This window comes from Dermochelys coriacea, chromosome 8 (genome assembly GCF_009764565.3).
Source record: "Dermochelys coriacea isolate rDerCor1 chromosome 8, rDerCor1.pri.v4, whole genome shotgun sequence".
Classification (NCBI taxonomy): domain Eukaryota; kingdom Metazoa; phylum Chordata; order Testudines; family Dermochelyidae; genus Dermochelys; species Dermochelys coriacea.
Window position 1 is genome coordinate 102,177,227 of NC_050075.1, and position 17,957 is coordinate 102,195,183.

Consider the following 17,957-nt stretch of genomic DNA (forward strand, 5'->3'; position numbering starts at 1 on the left):
TGCTATCTCTCCATAAATCCTGCATCCATCCCCTGATATATGACCAGACCTTTGCACAGCATTCTAGAGCCACCTCTTCAAATGCCACAAAGGGGTCGAAGAGAAACACATGCACTGATCAGAATTAAAATCTCTCCAATCTAAGCCGCTCAACTGTCAGGAAAGTCACTTGGTTGGTTGCTATCTGAAAGCTCCTGTGACTCTTCTCAGGGCAGAAGCCAAGGTTTGGGGATATGTAGACTAAGCAAACTCTCAGCCCATCTCAGAGAGTGAACGAAAGGACTGCCTTCTCTTGACAAGGCCAGAGCCTGCTTCTTTCTCCCATGTTAAACAAATGCATAGTACACTTGTCAGCAGGTTTTTCCTGGATAAGCAAATCCATTGGTTATTTGTTAAGTCTTGGCTATGTGCTTGGTGCTGCATAGGCTGACTAGATCGCAAGTGTGAAAAATCGGGGCGGGGGGTAACATTTGCCTATAGAAAACAAAACCCTGAATATCAGGACTGTCCCTATAAAACTAGGACATCTGGTCAACCTAGTGGTGCATGAGACATACATAAGGACAGTCCCTGCCACGGGGAACTTCTATTCAGCAGAATGACACATGCACCAGGAAAGTCCGAGGAGGTGGTACTGTTAAATAGAATCTTGTCCTCTCTTTTGTGCTCCCTAGCAAGGCAGTTGTGAGGAAAGCACTTGACTTACGAGGTGAGTTAGGGTTTGTGGGCCATCTGGAAGATGTGAATCTTTGGGAGAGATCAGAGAGGTGAGAGCTAGGGGATCATCTGTATGGGGATTAAGGATGGCATTCCATGTAGAGGGGCAAACATAGAAGGAGACCTGAAGATGGGAGTCGGAAGAGGAAACAAATGGGCTGGCAAGGTGGTTGCTAACTGTGCAAAAGGTAGCCAGGGCGTACACGACAGCACTGAGATGAGAGTCACAGTGCAAGAGGTGGAGGGTGGAATTGGGCCTGGAAAGGGAGGAGGAGAAAATTAAACATGTTATATTTGCATAGCCCAGTTGTGCCCAGGGGCTATGATCAGGACTAGAACCCTGGTGTCCTGGGTGCTGTACAAACACATGATCGCCACCCCAAAGATTTTACAATCTAAGAAAGACCTTGCAACAGAGAGCTGGTGGAGGGTTTGAGGCTGGCATGGAAGAAATTTTAGCGATTGGGGTTTGGCTATAGAGATGAGCTCGAGCTGGAAACCCAGGGTTTTCTGGAATCTGCGCATTTGATGTGAGACAACCTCTAAATGCCCTAGCTTGCTGGGGAAAGATAATGGTGTGTGTAGCCTCCAGACACCACAGAGCATAAACAAACTATCTAGGAGTGATCAGGTATGCAACAGGCACATGAAAAGGCTTTGTACAAAAATCAGGGATGGGCAAGCCAGTATGGATGCAACAGGGCCAGCCCACAACATTTTGGCACCTGAGGCGGGGAGCTCAAATGAGGCCCCCATACCCCCTCACTTGGGCCAAAACTCTGAAACTTTGGGTCCTAGTGGTGCTCCCCCCCCCCCCCGCCCCAGTCTGGCACCTGAGGCGGCTGCCTTAGTTTGCCTCATGATAAGGCCGGCCCTGTGATGCAATAAAGAACAGTCCCAACCTGTCATCCATTCTTTAAACCCGACTGGAGTCTTTCCGACTGATTTGTATTTGAATATTTTAAAATCATTTTGTGCTCCACCACACTTAGTGATTTGACCAGGGGAGGAAGCTAAAATATCAAATTAACCCCGGATGAGCATGAGATCTGCAACTTGATGGATTCCCCCAAAATACCATGTGGATCTCAGGAGAAGGTGTGTGGTTGCAAAATTTGTGACTCAGTTGTCAGTGCAGGTAAACTTCAGATATCATCTCTGAAGTTCTTGAGGACTATCCACACAGAATGACGCCTTTAATTGATTTATTTGGGGATTGGTCCTGCTTTGAGCAGGGGGTTGGAGTAGACGACCTCCTGAGGTCCCTTCCAACCCTGATATTCTGTGATTCTTACATAACATTCTATAGCACCCATCACCAGAGTCTCTGAGACGCTCACAGCCGTTGATTACTTTCCCTCCCACAGGAGGTAGTGACGTACTATTATTCAGAGACGGGGAAGTGACCTGTCCTATTTACCCCCTGGAGATATTTATAGAGATCAGTCGTATCCCCCCTCAGTCCTTGTTTTGCTGGGCGAAACAAACCAAGGTCTTTTATGGTGTCTCTAGCCTGTAGCTGGCAAGGTGCTTCCGGCTCAGGTAGACAGACAATTTGAATGCTAAAACCAGCAGTGTGTGCCAGGGTAGCACAGCCAGCAGTTGTATTGATGGGGAAACTTGCATTGCTGAGCCTCATACACACAGGGAATACAGGCCAGGCTTTACCATAAATGCTAACTCCATTTCTTGTCCCATCTCCTGTCGACGTGCTCCTCCTCATTGCTATGTTTTTAGTGTCTTGGGGTTGAAGTGGATGTCATGAGGTAGGGAATAGGTTCCTGGAATTTTTTTTTCCTCAATCTCAGCTATATACAGGATGCCCAGACAGCACAGAATCCCCCTGACTTCAGCAGAAATTGGCAAGATCCCTCTCAGAGCTCGGTAGTGAAGCACTGGGGGTTGGACTAGATGACCTCCTGAGGTCCCTTCCAACCCTGATATTCTATGATGCACCACTTCCAGTACAGATGTGCACCTATCAGACACTGTTTGATGCCAAGAGTTGAACAGGAGTGTCACGGGGCACACTCACCTCTCATGAGTGCCCCCTTGGCTGAGTGCGTATGCCTGCCTGCATTCTCTCTCTCCATTTGTCCCTGCTCCAAGATAGAGCAGTGCCCTGGGGCTCCCTCCTTGGAGACAATGTCTTCGCCCTCTTTGGCTTCTGGGCCACTATAGTTCAGTTCTCCCTCTGGGATGCCCCAATATCCAGGCCACTTCACCCCAGTGACTAATGAGGGTGGGGGTACCCAGGCCCACCCATGACTCTGGGGTCCAGCCTAGGGACCCTGTAGGTAGCAGCCAACTGCTGTGTCCCTTTAACCATGTTGCACAGCTTATCTAATTCTCTAGGCCACTTTCCCATGACCCCACACCATCTTCACCCTTGCATCAGGGCTTTGTCCTAATGGAGTCCCAGCAAGCAGCTCAGGGCTCCTTCTCACTCTCCCTGGCTTCTGTCAGCGCTGCCCTGTCTAGGGTTCTGCATCTCTTCTCCGCCCGCCCGCCCGCCCGCCTGCCCGCCTGCCACACTCCTACAGCTCCAGCAAGGAACTGAACTCCCTCTGGCCCTGCAGCTCTTCTTATACTAGGCTGCTGGGTCCTGATTGGCTGTGACCCCACAGCCACTCTAGGCAGTTTGGAGGACCCTCTCCTCTGCCCTTTTTTGGGGTGGGGTATGGCAGAGCCACGAGGCCTCCAGCAGGGGGCCTCAGAGGTTCAGGTATACCCTATAACAAGGAGAGACAGGTAAATGGGGGGAAAAAAACTATGCAAGATTGAGAGTGCCAAGCCTACAAAGGTCCAATATAACCCTAAGGGTCAGCCAACAACCATGCTGGAGTCAAGAAATCCTCGGGAGTCGGAAAAGAAGGCCTTTGTGGCTTCAGCCAAAACTGAGGTGAGATGGCCTGGTGGGTGGATTTGGCTTATACCTGAGATACTAATGACTAACGGTGCTAAAGCATGTGGCTTTCCTGTGTGGAAGTAGTCTGTGCCCGGCGATATGTGGTATTCGAACAACATGGATCACGAGGAAATAATGGAACACAACAGACCTATAAATCAGCCGTGTCAGTGTGCTCCGGGGGGAGCTGTGTGAGATGAATGAAAAGGAATGTAAGAAAGTTGTCAGAAATCTCATTCCAGGTGGGAGTGAAGATTGAGCAAGCCTGCAAGACAAACAATACAATATGTTACAAATACATAAGGGAGAGGAGGAGGTCAAGGGAGGAGACACTGGAGGGCTCTTGAGGAACTGCGTCAGGGGAAGAGTGTCAGAGAAGGTGGCGGCAAGTATTTCTGAGGGAAGCCTTAATATTTACCAGGGGAGGCAATGAAAACATTCCAGAGTCTACACTGTGGTTTCTCATGAGGAGACAAAGATGTAAAACTTGCCACCAGAACAGGTACAAAGTACAGCGGAGGAGTAACAAGGGTAACATTTTTTGAAAGCACCAGCCTGATTTAGCATTTCTATTGTGGTAGTGCCCAAAGGCTCCGCTCAGAGTCAAGTGCTTGTGCCAATGCAAAGCAAGACACAGTGCCTGCCCCGAAGCGTTTACAGTCTAACTGGAAACAAGAGGCAGCAAGTGGGCCTGGCAAGAAATGGGAGGGAAGAGGAGGGTGTGTGAGGAGAACAGTAACAGGAACGCACAGTTACACCAGCTCCTGTGGGCACCAATGGGCTAGTTCCCAATCATTCCAATGAGGCTTGGATTTTCAAAGGAGTTGAACGACATGTCCAACTCCTACCAGTCTTCAGTGGAATTTGGGTACCTAACTCCCAGAGGCTCCTTGGAAATTCCCAGCCTTAGGCTTTAAAATTCCCCTTCCATTCAGAGCCCTCTGAGCTCTCTTAATATTTACCACCCTCTCCCAGTCCCCATCCAAGTAGAAGTTACTCTGCCCTCTTGCTCCTTTCTTACCACCTCCCTGCTCAACCCAAATACCGTCCTTCAGGGGTTCCTGCTCAGGATCACACTGAGGGTGGTTTATTCTCTCCCTGCTCTCTCGACTGATGTCTGGGGGTAGGAAAGGCAGGACTGGACAGTGACCAGTTCAGATGGAAAAGGAGGATATCCTGTAAGTGTGGCTTGGGAAAGTTGTCTCTCTAAACATTGTCACTGACTAAGGCTCTTGTACTTGTGGTAGGCAAGATCCCCTTCTCCACGCAGATCTGAGTCTAACTAAAACCAGAGAACTCTGCAAGTCATGACCACCTCCCAGAATTGTCCAAGACACGGCAGCTACACACTGAAAGGAAGGGTGGTGGGGATATTTAATTCTCCACTGACAACAGGAGAGGTACATAGAGAACTAGAAAGGAGGTAATGTTACATCCCTGCTTTGGGAGGAGTCAAGAATGGAATGGAGACATTGGTCTGGGTATTGGGGGAGAGCTGAAAACCATGAAGGGAAGGAAAAGGCAGAAGGGCATTGGTCATACAGAGAGTGCACAGATCCTCCAGAGCAATGAGGTGGGAATGACTTTAGAGCTGATCAAAATTTGTACATTAGCATTTTTTGGACAGAAAATGGCTTTTTCAACAAAAAAAAATATAGAAATTTTGGTGGAAATGGCCCCTGTTTGTCAAAAGTTTATGTTTTTGGCAACCAAAACCCCAAAATTTTCAACTTTTTAAAACTTTTTTCTGGGTTTTTGACAAAAACACAAACATTTTGATGAAAACAAATATTTTTTTGTTGTCACTGAAATTTTTCACAGGGGAAAAAAAAATATCACTTTTCGACCAGCTCCGGAAGATTTTGAGAGTCTCTACTCCTCCTGAAAATCCCCCAAAGAACAGCAGACACTGACTGGGACTATGAGAAGGGTCTGGGATTTGGCCTTATTGTGATTTCCTTTTTTCTCTTCAGGCAACTGATCTCGTGGGTGCAGGATCAAAATTTCACCTCCTATATCTAACAAATAGACCAGGATTGTACGTTAGATGGAACACATTCCAAGGCCTGGTCTGCTTAAGGAAAGTGGTATAGTGTTCGCTCTCTCCTCCTGTTAAACAATAATGTGCTGACTGAAAACGTCAAGCTAAAGTTTAAACAAATAAAAGACTGTCTGGCTGCGGGTAGAGAAATTTAAACACATATTAATTATGGCTGCTAATACTCTGACATTTTCAGGGTTTTAATAAACTAATACATATTTCCCCTTCATAATTCACTGACATGAAATCTGTTTGGCACAAGTAATTTCAACAACTCTGGATGACGGGTGCAAAAGGAAAATGAATGTGTAGAGTCCTTAACGTGAACCAGTAGTGCTCTCACTCAGAGCAAGTCATGTGTAACCCTATTGCCCCTGCAAATGACGAAATCACAGCCCTGGGCTTTGACAGGCATTTCTGTATTTGGAACAAATGCTTTATTTAAATAATAATAATACAGGAATCAGATGAAGGAGGAAAGATAAGATCAGAAAGGCTGTCTCCAGAATAGGATAGATTGGAATAAAAGTCTCACTGAAAACATTACAATGATATCATTTAAAAACCATTAGCATGAAGTGGCAGGGTTCCTATGGTTCAAAAATAGTTGGTCGGGTTACAAAAGACAACGTTCTAGACCGGGGTTCTCAAACTTCATTGCACCGTGGCCCCCTTCTGACAACAAAAATTACTACATGACCCCAAGAGCAAGGATTGAATCCTGAGCCTGCCCACCTGAGCCCCACTGCCCTGGCGGGGGGTCCAAAGCCAAAGCTCAAGGGCTTCAGCCCCTGGTGGTGGGGCAGGGAAGGGCCTGTAACCTGATCCCAACCACCCCAGCAGGTCTAATGCCAGCCCTGGTGACCCCATTAAAACAAGGTGGCAACCCACTTTGGGGTCACAACCCAGAGTTTGAGAACCACTGTTCTAGATCAGCATGGTAGCTCAGGTCGTGTTGTTATGGTAGTGTAAAGGAATAGGGTAGTATCGTTTAAATAGTTTGTGAGCCCTTCAGTGATGCTCAGTGTGTCATATGTTTCAGAAGTTACCTGTACCTAACCAGAGCAGCAGTGTGTCTATGTAGCCAGGCCTTGCATATTGGTTATATTCAGAACACATGATTAATTGGATCCCATCCTGCCCATGTGGTTTCTTCATATTATGTTTGTTGTGCAGAGCCAGAGACACAATTATTATTATTATTTATATGTATTATGGTGGCTCTTACGGACCCCAGTCATGGAGCAGGGCCTCATTGTGCTGAGTACTGTACAAACTCATAACAAAGAGTAACATAACCCAACGCCTCCTGGGAAATTTGGGAATGACTCCCAATACAGTACTCTGGGACATCAGGAAGGCAGGGGCTAACCCCATCAAACAGAAAGATCTCAGTTTTGGGGAAAGAGTGGAGAGATGATGGGTTGCTCAGGTTTTCAAGCAGGGTGGTCACAAACAGGAATGCAGGGGCATGACCCATGTGGCTCCTCTATAAGGGGATCTTGGCTGATGGGAGGAGGATGCCGGAGAGGGTTCTGGTAAGGAAAGGACTAAGAATCTCTATACTACAGTAATGAAGGATCATCAAGAAACTAGGTAGATCGATCTAGCACCAAGCTCAGAGTTTTATATTTAGGTAGGGAGGGGTTCAACTATAGATTAGACCTGAGACTTTTTTTCTTCAAGTTTCAATGATATTTCCAATTTTGAAAGTTAAAAAAAATCACTTTTCTGGGTAACATCAAACTATAGATCTTTTACATTTTGAAACTTCAAACCTCAAAATTTAGATACATTTGCATTTTGAAAAAAAACCATTCTGAAATAATTTTTACTCATCAGTTCCTTTTTCTCAGTCATAGGCAGAATGAGGCAGTCCTTTCAGTGACAAGTTTTGTGTTGGGATGAGGCTGCTATCACTAATTGTTATAATTAATAATATATATGAATCACACTACAGTTTAAGGACACCTGTCCGCAATCAAGGGCCTGTCTGCTCGGCACAGTATAAATACTTATTAAAAGATGGTCACTGTCATCAATGAGATTATATTTGTTGATGCAAGCAGGGGAAAGTGGAAATAAAAAGGCAATACAGAAAGGGAAGGATTAATAGATACATCAATGGGTTTACTACAGATTTACACTGCTGCACTTGAGATCAGAATCTGGGCCATTATTAGCAGCAGCATTACAGTAGAGCCTCTGGGTATGTCTACACTGCAATGAAACACTAGCAGCTGGCCCATATCAGCTGACTCGGGCTCTCAGGGCTCTGGCAGCCTATCTAAAAAATTGCAGTGTAGACATTCGGGCTTGGGCTGGAACCCAGGATCTGGGACCCTCCCACCTTGCGGGATCCCAGAGACTGAACATCTACACTGCACTTTTATCCCCATGAACCTGAGTCAGCTGATGAGGGCCAGCCACGGATGTTTTATGGCAGTTTAGACATACCCTAAATGCCCTAAAGAAGATCAGGGCTCAATTGTGCCTGTAGCAAAACACAGTCCCTGCCTTGAAGAGTTTACAGTCTAAACAGACAAGAAAGAAAACGTGGGAGAAAAAAAGAAAAGAAGTACTTGTGGCACTTTAGAGACTAACAAATTTATTTGAGCATAAGCTTTCATGAGCTACAGCTCACTTCATGAAGTGAGCTGTAGCTCATGAAGTGAGCTGTAGCTCACAAAAGCTTATGCTCAAATAAATTTGTTAGTCTCTAAGGTGCCACAAGTACTCCTTTTCTTTTTTGCGAATACAGACCAACACGGCTGCTACTCTGAAACCTGTTATTATGTGGGAGAAAATGTATTATGTCCATTTCACAAATAGTCAACCAAAGCACCAAGAGATTCTGGCACCGATCCAGCAAAGTTCTTAGGCATGTGGCTAACTTTAAACACATGATTAGTCTCATTGGCTCACCCGAGGTCACACAAGACATCTGTGATCAACCAATACTCCAAGGTCCTTCTCCTCTTCCGTTACTTCTAATTGATGCGTCCCCAACTTATAACTAAAATTCTTGTTATTAATCCCTAAATGCATAACCTTACACTTCTCACTATTAAATTTCATCCTATTACTATTACTCCAGTTTACAAGGTCATCCAGATCCTCCTGTATAATATCCCGATTCTTCTCTGAATTGGCAATACCTCCCAGCTTTGTATCATCTGCAAACTTTATTAGCACACTCCCACTTTTTGTGCCAAGGTCAGTAATAAAAAGATTAAATAAGATTGGTCCCAAAACCGATCCCTGAGGAACTCCACTGGTAACCTCCCTCCAACCTGACAGTTCGCCTTTCAGTAGGACCCGTTGCAGTCTCCCCTTTAACCAATTCCTTATCCACCTTTTGATGTTCATATTGATCCCCATCTTCTCCAATTTAACTAATAATTCCCCATGTGGCACGGAATCAAATGCCTTACTGAAATCTAGGTAAATGAGATCCACTGCATTTCCTTTATCTAAAAAATCTGTTACTTTTTCAAAAAAGGAGATTAGGTTCTTACGATCTACCTTTTGTAAAACCATGTTGTATTTTGTCCCATTTACCATTGACTTCAATGTCCTTAACTAATTTCTCCTTCAACATTTTTTCCAGGACCTTGCATACTACAGATGTCAAACTAACTGGCCTGTAGTTACCCGGATCACTTTTTTTTCCTTTCTTAAAAATAGGAACTATATTAGCAATTCTCCAATCATTCGGTACTACTCCTGAGTTTACAGATTCATTAAAAATTCTTGCTAATGGGCTTGCAATTTCAGATGCCAATTCCTTTAATATTTTTGGATGAAGATTATCTGGGCCCCCCGATTTAGTCCCATTAAGCTGTTTCAGTTTCGCTTCTACCTCAGATATGGTAATATCTACCTCCATATCCTCATTCCCATTTGTCATGCTACCATTATCCCTAAGATCCTCTTTAGCCTTATTAAAGACTGAGGCAAAGTATTTGTTTAGATATTGGGCCATGCCTAGATTATCTTTAACCTCCACTCCATCCAGAATTTAGCAGCCCCACTTCTTCTTTCTTAGTTTTCTTCTTATTTATATGGCTATAGAACCTTTTACTATTGGTTTTAATTCCCTTTGCAAGCTCCAACTCTACTCGACTTTTAGCCTGTCTCACTTTATCCCTACATGTTCTGACCTCAGTTAGGTAGCTTTCCTTGCTGATCCCTCCCATCTTCCACTCCCTGTATGCTTTCTGCTTCTTCTTAATCACCTCTCTAAGATGCTTGCTCATCCAGCTTGGTCTACAACTCCTTCCTATGAATTTTTTCCCCTTTCTTGGGATACAGGCTTCCGATAGCTTCTGCAGCTTTGATTTAAAGTAATCCCAGGCCTCCTCTACCTTTAGATCCATAAGTTCTTCAGTCCAATCCACTTCCCTAACTAATTTCCTTAATTTTTGAAAGTCAGCCCTTTTGAAATCAAAAACTCTAGTTGCAGATTTATTTTTGTTAATCCTTCCATTTAGTTTGAACTGAATTAGCTCATGATCACTTGAGCCAAGATTATCCCCTACAACCATTTCTTCTATGAGGTCCTCGCTACTCACCAAAATTAAATCTAAAATGGCATCCCCTCTCGTCGGTTCAGCAACTACTTGATGAAGGAATCCATCAGCTATCACATCTAGGAAAATCTGAGCCCTATTATTATTACTAGCACTGGTCCTCCAGTCTATATCTGGGAAGTTAAAGTCTCCCATGATCACACAGTTTCCATTAGTATTTACTTTATTAAAAACATTAAAAAGGGCTCTATCCATATCCAAATTAGATCCCGGAGGTCTATAGCACACCCCAAGCACTATCGTAGGAGAGGCTTTACTAGTTATCTTCCCCAATGTAATTTTTGCCCAGACGGACTCTGTCTTATCCATTGCATCGCTTCTTATTTCTTTACATTCTACCTCATCATTGATATACAATGCTACTCCACCACCTTTACCTTTCTTTCTGTCTTTCCTAAACAGCACATACCCTTCAATACCTGTAGTCCAGTCATGACTACTATTCCACCATGTTTCTGTTATCCCTATAATATCTGGTTTCATGTCCTGCACCAGTAGCTCTAGTTCCTCCATTTTGTTACCTAGGCTCCTCGCATTGGTGTACAAACATCTTAATTTTTGCTGTTTGGCCTCGCTCACATTTTGTACCCTATTAGGCACAGTCATTCTACAGCCAGTATAACCTATTAGACTAGTATCCACACCGCCCTCGCTCCTTATATACATTCTCCTACCCACGGCTGTATCCTGTCTTACTTTGTCTTCTTCCCTCTCAATGCTAAAATCTGGCGTGGAGATTACCTGGACATCTCCCAACCATCTCCCCCTAATTCCTAGTTTAAAGCTCTCTTTATCAGTTGTGCCAGCCTCGATCCTAGAAGTGTATTTCCTTCCCTACTCAGATGAAGTCAATCCCGAGAGAACTGTCCTCTGTCTGTGAATGCCTCCCAGTGGCCATACATCCCAAAGCCCTCCTTATAGCACCACTGCCTAAGCCATCTGTTGACAGTCATAATCTTGTCACACCTTTGTTGCCCTTCTCTAGGAACAGGCAGGATCCCACTAAAGATCACCTGAGCCTCAATTTCCTTAAGCGTCTTCCCCAGCCTAGCATAGTCTCCCTTAATACTTTCCAGTGAGAATCTAGTTATATCATTTGTTCCCACACGAAGGATAATTAGGGGATTCTTTCCCGCTCCCTTTAGGATCCTTTTCAACCTCAGGTCTACATCCCATATCTTAGCACCCGGAAGACAGGACACCCTTCTCTTCTCTGGATCAGCTCTAGTTACAGGCCTGTCTATTCTTCTCAATAAAGAGTCCCCAATCACATAGACCTGCCTTTTCCTGGTGACGGTGCTATTCTCCAGTCTCTCCCCTGTTCCCTCTGGCTGCAAGTTCTTTCCATTCCTATTTTCCCTTATAATCCTCTTCAACCCATCCTGTATCCTCCTGGGGCTCATATTTGGTGTAGTCTCCCTTGACTCTTCCGCTTTTCCTATAGGACTAGCCTCTCTTCTCTTCTTCCTTACCGTTCCACCTTCAACAAGTACCTGCTGAGCCCCTTCTTCATTTTCCAACTCTGCAAACCTGTTCCTAAACTCTATTTCTCCTTCACTAGCCCGTCTTTTCCTCTGCCTGGTTCTTTTAGTCACATGCTTCCACTGACCACTTTCCTCATCCAGTCTCCCCTCAAAATTCCCCAGCCCTGCTTCCATCTGTGAGTCTGAGCTTTTCCCTTCAGATACCTCATACCTTTGCTCCATCATCTGCTCAAACCCCTTCCTAAACTCAACAAGACTTTCCACCTGCATCTCCAAACCTCGGATCTTTCCCTCCATCAGCTCTATCAGACGGCATTTCATGCAGAAAAAACTCTTACCGGGTCCCCCCTCCAGGATCATGTACATACCGCAGCTTCCACATCCAGTCATCCTCAATGTGTCTTCCACTACAGGAGTCACTCCCACAGCTGCCTCCGTATCTGTCATTGCCTTCCCACCTAAATCCTGTTAATCTGGGAAACACAAGCCACACCAAAAAGACCCCCCCCCGCAAAAGCAAACCCCAAACAAGCACCACAATACAAACTCCTCCAACAGAACTCCCCCTCAAACTCACCTGTTTACAGCTCTGTTTGCTAACTCCTGTGCCGCTGCCTGACTGGCTACCTTTATAGGACCTCTAGTTAGAAGCCCCACCCCCTAATCAGGGTTATGAGCTGCCAATGTGATATGGCTGTGAAAAAAGCTAATGCGGTTTTGGGATGCATCAGGAGAGGCATTTCCAGTAGGGATAAGGAGATTTTAGTACCATTATACAAGGCACTGGTGAGACCTCACCTAGAATACTGTGTGCAGTTCTGGTCTCCCATGTTTAAAAAGGATGAATTCAAACTGAAGCAGGTACAGAGAAGGGCTACTAGGATGATCCGAGGAATGGAAAACTTGTTTTATGAAAGGAGACTTAAGGAGCTTGGCTTGTTTAGCCTAACTAAAAGAAGGTTGAGGGGAGATATGATTGCTCTCTATAAATATATCAGAGGGATAAATACAGGAGAGGGAGAGGAATTATTTAAGCTCAGCATCAATGTGGACACAAGAACAAATGGGTATAAACTGGCCACCAGGAAGTTTAGACTTGAAATTAGACGCAGGTTTCTAACCATCAGAGGAGTGAAGTTTTGGAATAGCCTTCCAAGGGAAGCAGTGGGGGCAAAAGACCTATCTGGCTTTAAGATTCTACTCGATAAGTTTATGGAGGAGATGGTATGATGGGATAATGGGATTTTGGTAAGTAATTGATCTTTAAATATTCAGGGTAAATAGGACTAATCCCCTGAGATGGGATATTAGATGGATGGGATCTGAGTTACCCAGGAAAGAATTTTCTGTAGTATCTGGCTGGTGAATCTTGCCCATATGCTCAGGGTTTAGCTGATTGCCATATTTGGGGTCGGGAAGGAATTTTCCTCCAGGGCAGATTGGAGAGGCCCTGGAGATTTTTCGCCTTCCTCTGTAGCATGGGGCATGGGTGACTTGAGGGAGGCTTCTCTGCTCCTTGAAATCTTTAAACCATGATTTAAGGACTTCAATAGCTCAGACATAGGTGAGGTTTTTCATAGGAGTGGGTGGGTGAGATTCTGTGGCCTGCGCTGTGCAGGAGGTCAGACTAGATGATCAGAATGGTCCCTTCTGACCTTAGTATCTATGAATCTATGAATCTGTGGGAAAGCTGGGAATTGCACCTAAATCACCTGGATCCCAGCCCAGTGCTGTAACAGTAAGATCATCCCACACCACTTCAGATGCTGAGTTTCCTTTACTTTTAATAAAGCTTGATTTATACTATATGTAGCAATGGTTTTGTTTCTTCTTATGCCTGTTCTGACATTGAGGAAAGCCATTTAAATCTCCGCAGATGAGACATGGAAACTGATTTTACTCTCACTCCGCCACATTGAATTTCACTGGGGTAATTTAAGTTAAATGAAATCAGAATTGTGCCCATCATTTAGCCTTCCACAAATGCACAAAGAATTAGAATGAAATTCCCTTAATGGCAGTTACCAAAGTAAATCTCTGTATGCAGAGGAGACCCCCTGACCTTTAAATTAGGTCTTAAATTCTAGGAAGAGTATGATTTATTGGTGGAAGGAGACTAAGAGAAGGAAGCGCTCTGAGGGATTCATTTCATTACAACACTGAATGCTGATATGAAAGTATCATGAAATAAATATGATCTCCAGAAGGAGTTTGATATCAAGTATGTAGGGAACCAACAGGTCTGGCTGCAGAGTTCTGAAGGTGATTGGTGAGAGACAGATATGAAATTGAAATGAAAGAAGCAGTAGTTGCCACAAAAGTATTGGAGAAATGGTAAACACACAGAGCAGTTGGAGGAGATGGGAATAAGGATACAAAGTAGGAGGAGCTCAATGCCTTCATTTTTATCATAGCGCTGACGTTCTTATAGCCTGTGCAACTGGAGAGATCAGCTTTTTGTGATTAATGTTTGGGGCTTTGGTGTTTGATTTACAGGACTGGAAGTCAGATGACCTGGATTCTTTGCTTCTGGCTGTGCTATAGACTTCCTGAATAAATTTATGCAAGTCATTTAGGCCCATATTTTCAAATTTGGGGGCCTCCGATTATGCACACAAATCCATATTGACCTGCCTGATTTTCACGGGCGCTAGCAACAGCAACTCCCATTGACTTCCAGGCCCACTCCTCACTGTTGGGAATTATGGCTTTAATTCTCCGCGACTCAGTTTCCTCATTGCTCATATGAGGGCAATATTACTACCCTTTTTACCAAGGTTGGTTTTGAGGTTCCTTTTATCAATGCTTGTAAAGTGCTTAGAAATACTAAGATGGAAAGTGCGACCGAAAAGAAAAATACAACAATATGAAGCTGCCCAAAACGAGAATGATAAAAGCAGCTTCCATTTTGAATAATTACTTTGATTATTGCAATACTGTACTTTCCACCAAGGTACTATAATAACTGGCCCACAAGAGATAGATAGATATGCAAAGCATTATTAGTTCTTAATTATTATTATATATAACACACAATCTATGGTCTTTGCTATTGCGGCAGTCTAAAGCCAAAATGTGGGGGCATTTATAGTTGGAACTAGAAGAAAGATGATCCTTTGATTCTTTACAGGAAAAGCACAATATTATCCAGAACTAAAAAAATGAAGCCAATAATAATTGGTATTTATGGAGCACGTCATCTGACAATCTCAGAGCAGTGTAAAATGACCTTAATGGAAGCTGTGGGTGTTAAACACTTCTGAATATCAGACCATTAACTTAGATAACTAAATATGGCATTAGTTGACTAATTTGATGCACTCACGTTGGAACATTTTGACCCAACCAAGGCTATTGATGCTCAGCCCTTTGATCTAATTGCTAGACCAAATGAATAAAGCACTTTAAATGCAGTGTTGGTTTCATTTCAGGTTTCCTAAATAAATGGACATGTTTTTAGATGCTGCAGAGAAAACATCATGTGGAAAAAATGGCATGTATTCTATCAGCTCCCTGTCCTGGGATCCACCTATGAAGTTGTTCATATCTGTTGTTGCGGGAAGTAGAGAAAAATTGCAAGAATTTAACCACTCCAGGAGGCTATTCTATTTGAAACCAGAGGACGTTCCCCTTTAAAGAATCTTTGTCTTTACCAAGAGTGCTCTTTTCTCACTGAGAGCCCCCGATGAGGAAATTTCACTTTGAACAGGGCCCTGTCTCTGGAAACAGAGTTTTCGTTGCACGCACACACACACAAAATCCAGCAAATTGGGTGATAATTTGCTTTCTTTAGACTCACTGCCATGAATCTCTCTCTCTGTGGCAAAATTTAATTTAAAAGCACAATCTGCTTAATATACATGGGACACATCAGATCTAAAGGAGGTGGAAAGGCTTCAGTTTGCACAAAGGCCACCTTTGCACCTCCACTCTGTCCCAAGGACAAGAATGGAGTCTCAAACCTCATAGAGGAGATTCCCAGCAGTCCAGCAACATCGTTCCATTCACCCAGCCTCTCAAACTGAAGCCTTTCCACCACGCCCTGATATTGTCCCCGTGCTGGTGCTGGGAGCAGAGTGAGTGCAATGTCTTTACACCAGCTCTACAGCACCTCATGAGCCCCCTGTGCAGGGATATCCTCAAACAGCTGTTTCTGTCCACTTTAAAGCCCCTTTATGCTTACAGAGTAGTGGAAAAGGGCCTTAGCCTCATTGTTAATCAGCCCCCATACCTTAACTGCAGCAAGGGGTGCGCTGGATGGGACCGTAAATCTACGCTCAAAATCCAAAAGCCAAGAACTGCCTGGAGAGACTGGTGGGTTTGCCAATGCCACTTCCCATTCCATAATGAGGCTTCTGTCCCTCCCACTTTTGCCATGGGATCTCATATACTAGGGTGATGGGCCTGTGATATGGTAGGCAGACGGGCTCTTTCCCTTTGATGGGTGCTTCCAGCCCCCGCACACAGGTTACTGAGGATATGCCAGGGCTCAGAAGAACTGTATGCGACCACACAGCCTGCATAAACATTGGGTTGGCTCTGAAACTGGAGGCACCGAGCAAACTTAAGAACATCTAACTCCATAACAATGTCTCTTACAACATTCCTTCCCTTCATGTTCTATTCTATGTAAGCACATTTGTTATTAATCATCCACTTGCACGTTCACACAGTGTTTTTAACTGTTCAACCAGATATTCCATCCTAGCAACTTAAATTAATATTTGTTTGAATAATCTATTTTAAATTATGTCTGGCCAGCGGTGTGGTCTGGCTAGCAGTGTTCTGCTCTCCCAAGCGGACGTTTTTATTTGGTTTGCCCTGTGTTTTCTTCCCCTGCTCTTATTTTATATCATCCACAAAATCTTCCACTCAATTGGATATTCTCTACCAGTGCTTCTGCATTCAGTCAATGGAGGTCAAGTTCTTTCTTTCTTTTCTTGTCCTAATATCTTTGGACACATGGCTCAATCAGACTTTTGAGGGACTTTTTATTTGCATTCATTTGAAATATTTCTGTGTAGAGTATAATTGTTTTGCAGCATTTATTAACGAGGTGCCTTGATCCTGCAACAAATCCTGTCCACGGGCAGTCCCATGAACTGGCACGGTGCCCCCCTTGAAGTCAATGGGGTACCTCTGTGGTACATGGATAAGCCCATGTTCATTACATTTCAGAATTAGGGCCACATTAGCCTGATTCATCACCACAAAGATAAAGAACAGAAAGGTGATCAGGCAATTATCTGAGACAGGCCTAAATTCAAACTCCAGATCTAGACAGCCTCCAACTTCAGAAAGTTTGAAATCTGAATCAGATTTTTGCAATTCCGTCCCACCTCTGATAAAGATTACTGAAGGGCAATATTCATTCATTTTGAGCAGCGAATATCCCATTGAGCAATTCCACTGATTTCTCATGTGCGTAAGTGCTACACAGGGTGAGTAACGGTTTCAGAAACTGACCCAAAGTCCTTCACAATTCAAGGAAAGAGGGGAAACCGCTCCTATTAAAAAGGAACTCTGGTTTTGATCAACCTCAGATGGTTTGGAAAATAGCAATTCTTAGTGTTGTTCATTTTCAGAACATAGACCAGATAGTAATTAATCCTGACAACATCTCCGTGAAGTACATAGAAAAGTGCAATTTGTTCTCACTTTACAAGACACAGAATACATTACTCAAGCCCCTTTGAAGTCAACTTTCCATTTGCTTCTATGGCTCAGGCCCAGAGATAATAAGTTTGAATAAAGATACAATGGACGTGTGTTTCAGAGTTGGGACTAGAACTCATGACACCAATATTCACCATACCTACTTCAGGATTTCATCTCAGTCCCCCTCACTTGCACATGCTCAGCTAACTAGCCCATACCTAGTTCTCTTAGCTGAATCTTCTCTGAAATGCAATGTCTGAATCTCTTGGAACTTCAGAAGGTGGTTGGAGATCTCCCAAGAAAATCCCTCTCCTCTTACTCTTTTTCACGATATACAGGGTTTTCTTCTTCTAGCCTGACTGCCTGCAAAATCAGTCTCTCCCAGGATGCTTGGGTGTTTCCATCTTGAATCTGGACATTGAGAACCATGCAAAATGGGGGGGAAAAGGCTAATGGAATATTTTTGAACCACAAAGAGATTGAGTTTGAATTCTGGGTGAAGATTCATATTAGGTTTCCTTTTATCTGAGCAGGTCTTCAACCATCTAGTTCAGAGA